We start from the raw sequence: 4,587 nt of genomic DNA, 5'->3' as shown, positions 1-4,587 counted from the left end.
ATGTAGAAGAATGTTGTATTTATGATATTGCTATTTTTTGACCAAAGTTGATGATGACAATATTATAAAATTTTTACTTATGAGTATTACACATTAGTTCTATTTCTGTCCAACGGTGATGTAGAATTAATGTAGATGAACATTATATGTTTTAATTTTGACCAATGTTAAATTAAGGCTTGCAATTATTATGTTAAATGTTTCTCACTTTCTCTGGCGTTGTTTTTAGGCTACAACCCAATGACGTTTATCTCATCCATTCCATCACTCAATGGGAGCAACTATAACACATGGCGAGAGAAGCTTGAGATAGCACCTGCGCTCTCTAACAATGATCTAGCACTTATCTTTCCGTGTTCCACTGAACCCGTGGACCCGGTGAGGGCAGAAAATGAGATTGATGTAGCTTTCGCTACTCGGCAGTGTGACCATGTAGAACTGAGAATGAAGTACGATCTTGATCATGCGAAGTGCGATAGTTCAAACTGCAAGTGTTTGATGGTGATTAAGGGCTCCATTGAGGATCCAATAAGGGGATCAATCCCAGAATGTACCACCGCCACTGAGTATCTCAAGAAAGTGGAGAGTTAGTTTACTAGCTCTTCAAAGGCTTATGCAAGCACTCTAATTAAGAAGTTAGTTAATGAGAAATACTCTAGTGGAGGGATTAGAGAGCACATATTGAAGATGAGCAACACGACATCTAAGCTCAAGCCAATGGACTTGGGGCTCAAGGATGAGTTCCTAATTCATTTAATTTTTGCTTCTTTGCCCAAAGAGTATGAGACTTTTGTTGTGAACTACAACTTACAACCAGATAAGTGGGACATTGAGAAGCTCATTGCAATATGTGTGCAAGAAGAGGAGAGGCTTAAGAGCTCACATGGTGACTCAGCTAACATGTGAAGGAAAATAAAAGGAAGAACTTTTACAACAAGAAAGACAAACCACAAGAGAAACCTTAGTGGGACAATAGCTCCTCTAAGTCTAAAGGAAACGCCCCTCAGAAAGATCACAATCAGAAATCCAACTATGTTCAAGTGGACAAGGACACCTGCAAATGGTGCAAGAAGACTAGACACTATCAGAAGGATTGTCCAGATTTCCTTAAGCACCTGATGAGAAAAGGTGAGGACATTATTACATTCATAGATGAGTCCTTGTATTTAAGTTATGCAAAATCTACTTGGTGGATTGATTTAGATGCAACTATTCATGTTGCAAATTCATTATAGGGATTCAAAATATGTCATCTTTTGACATTTGATATTGGTCATAAAACATGGAAAATAAATCATAAGTTGTCATTTGTGTGACACCAAGTTGACGAAAAGTGAAATATCAAAAGATGTGTCTTTAATGACTTGTGACGTTTAGGTGTTAAAGTCATAACTTTGTGACTTTGATTTGGATTGTCATAAATATTTATGACTTTTGATTTAATGTCATAACTTTCTTGGACCTCGCAACGTAAGCAAATGCCACGTAGGATGGCTTGTTGACATAGCACTAAGGTGGCAGACTCCAAAAACGTCATAAAATTGTATTCAGCCAATTTAAGCCCACATAGCAAATAGGCTTACAATGGACCAAACACAATTCTTTAGGCTGTTTTTTTTTTTTTTGTTTTAATAGTTGTTGGCCTGTTTTCCGTCGGATAAGGCCAGCCGATTTTTGGGCCCATGTTTTTTCAGCCCATCAGTTTCCTAACATACTATTAGCACAATATTCAACATAGCTCACAGCGCACTTAATAAACAGCCCATATTAATATTAATATTAATAATTAATAGTTACAGTACATACGAGAAGTACATCAATTATAATAGTAACAATACAGATGCATAAATTTCTAATTCTTCTAAATTAGGAAGCACCAATGTCTTGTTCTCTCCATCCATGTCACCGGCAGTAGTTAGGCTCGGAACCTGTCCATGAATTGCAAAAAAAAAAAACAACCATTTAGATTCCAAATCTAATAGGACAAAAATATATATTAAAAATTCACACATGATGCAATTCATAGTTATTATTACGACACCTGTGATAGTGACACAGGTGTTAATAACAGAATAGAAACAGCAGATCTGGGCAACCTCACCTTGCCGTGGTGTGGTCTGGTGTGACCATTGGGCACATCTGCATACATGGACGGAGTTGTGGTGGCCTGTATAGAACCATGAAAATCTATGCAATCATCCATATATAGTGACCGCGGCCACTTAAATGACTCCCCCGTGGTGATGCAGTGTTATCCTGCAACAACAAATGACTGAATGAACAAACCATATAGCAGCAGGCAAGCAGCCGATCAAAAATTGCGTTAAAAAAAACAGCAGATCAAATTGCAGACAGCAGCAAATCAAGTAGTACTGCAGTGGGCACCCATTTATTTAACCGTTGCATCATATTCTATCACTAGTTAGGCAAGCAAATTGTAGAAAGGAGCAGCATGTGCAATCCTGAAACTAAATGGTAGAAAAATATGAGTTTGGAAAGGAACTGTCACAGATCACGTATACTGCATATACTACTGGACAGATGATTTTTGTTTCACAACTTAGTCAACCAACAGTGTACTAGATTAAATGGTAGGCAACCATGATGTGTCAGAACTAAAACGAACAATGTACAGGCTAGCTGGCAGGCAACAATTTCCACTAAGTGAGCACGTTTTGTACTGGAGAGTGGATACTGGAGCAGCACCTTGAGTCTGAAAGACTGGAGCAGCACGAGTGGTCATAGACTTGAAGAAGTCGGAGGACTAGACGAGGCAGAGGCGCACAGCTTCACCAGGTGGGGGTCGATGGAGTGCGGCGGCCCAACAGCAAGCGCGGTCGCCAGCACGAGTGGTGGCGGCGGATCTGTGCCTGCAGTAGGATCTGCAGACGCCAGCTGTGGGTCTAGCCACAGGCGGCGGATCCGTCGTCGCTGGCCGTGCATCCAACGAAGACGGAGGCTACCGACACCGGCAGTCGAACACCCACAGCCAGTGGGTGGTGCCGTCGCTGCCGGGCTACGCGGCAAGCCAGCCGTAGGAGCCGCCACCTCTACTGGATGTGCGGTCAGCTAGCCAGCCATGGGAGCCATCGTCTCCGCCTAGCTGCACGGCCAGCCCGCCGCGGACGCTGCCGCCTGGGCCTGGATGCGAACACCGCCGCCTCCTACTGCTGGATGCGGGTGCCTAGATGTTGCCGCCGGCCGTGACAAGCTCCACGGCCTCCAGCTCCCTCCACCGCACACGCGGGACGGGCGCGGCGGCCACAACGACATGGACCTGGTTAGGGTTTTGGAACGGGAGAGCAATGCCCCCGCATTTTATCCACAGCAGGATGGATCTCGTCCGTCAATCTGATGCATGCAGAGAAACGATCAATGGTTGAGAGTGAGGTGAGGTTAAGTTGGGCCGCGGATTTTGATCTTTGGGCCGAGCTTCGGTTGTGTTGGTCTATTAGTATTTAAAGTTTTTTGTTTTATTTTTAATACCAATCACTATCTTGGTTATTCTAGTGTTCGATTTCTAATATTATTATTTTTCCGTCCATCTCCGGTTTTGGCTAGACTAAAATGTATGGACCTAAATATAGCTTTAATAATTTTTAAATCATACTGAAGATACGTGCAATTCAATTTGGATACACTTTCGATTAGAGCAAAGAAATTCATTTCAACTACTATTTTGATGAATTATGTTTCCTTTTGTTGCCATTGAACTAAGACATTGTCATATTATCCTATGGGCCTGCATGCATGCAGAGAAATTCCAAGCCATGTGGACACCGATGTAATATACTAGAAAAAAAGTGGATGTGTCATTACGAAGACTACAATTCCTAGGTCTCCACATGACTCGTGCGTTTCGATGTTGTATGCACCTCAAACTTTTTCTCAAGCTTAGGCATGCCATGGGACGAGGAAACGCTAAGTTTCAGATTTTTCGGAGATGTGTTGCTATTTTCTACACTTTAAATGAATTTCTACGCGGTAGAACGTCGTAATTGGAGGTTGAACTAAGGCTTCCCTAGAAAGGATACAAGATTTCTATACTATGTCTCATATGTCCCCGGGAACCCGTTTTGGTAGAGGTGGATGTGAAAATATATTATTTTCAAAGCGTAACTCGGCCTCCATTCTCAATTTTAGCACAAAAAAATAATAATGGCCGGAATTGAACAAATAAATCTAAGATTCTGCGTGGGGTCATGCTTGGGCCTGCATGCATGTAGAAAAAATTTTAAGCCATTTCGACACCGACTTAATGTACATGTTCAAAAAGTGGATGTGTCGCTACGAAGAATCCTAACTACAACTCCTGGGTATGCACATGACTCGTGCGTTTTGATGTTGTAATCGCCTCAATCTTTTTTCTCAAGATTGTGCGTGCCATGGGACGAGGAAACACAAGTTTCAGATTTTCCGGAGGTGTGTTGCTATTGTCTACACTTTAAATGAATTTCTACGCAGCAGAACACCATAATTGGAGTTGAACTGAGGCTTCCTGGAAATGATCCGAAACGATACAAGATTTCTATACTATTTCTCATATGTTCTAGGGAACAGTTTTGGGATAGGTGGATTGGAAAATAT

At 41.9% G+C, this 4,587-nt stretch overlaps 1 long non-coding RNA gene across 1 annotated transcript; it reads right to left on the bottom strand.

The window, feature by feature from the left end:
• Window positions 1–1,766: 1,766 nt before the first annotated feature.
• Window positions 1,767–3,271, bottom strand: LOC136529788 (uncharacterized). Its single transcript, XR_010777417.1, has 3 exons — window positions 2,707–3,271; window positions 2,102–2,256; window positions 1,767–1,928 (listed from the first exon to the last, which is right to left on the bottom strand). It is a non-coding gene; the product is annotated as an uncharacterized lncRNA (long non-coding RNA).
• Window positions 3,272–4,587: the final 1,316 nt, after the last annotated feature.

Source organism: Miscanthus floridulus, chromosome 19 (assembly GCF_019320115.1).
Source record: "Miscanthus floridulus cultivar M001 chromosome 19, ASM1932011v1, whole genome shotgun sequence".
Taxonomy (NCBI): Eukaryota; Viridiplantae; Streptophyta; class Magnoliopsida; order Poales; family Poaceae; genus Miscanthus; species Miscanthus floridulus.
The sequence above is the reverse complement of the archived record's forward strand: the minus strand, read 5'-3'. Positions and strand labels throughout refer to the sequence as shown.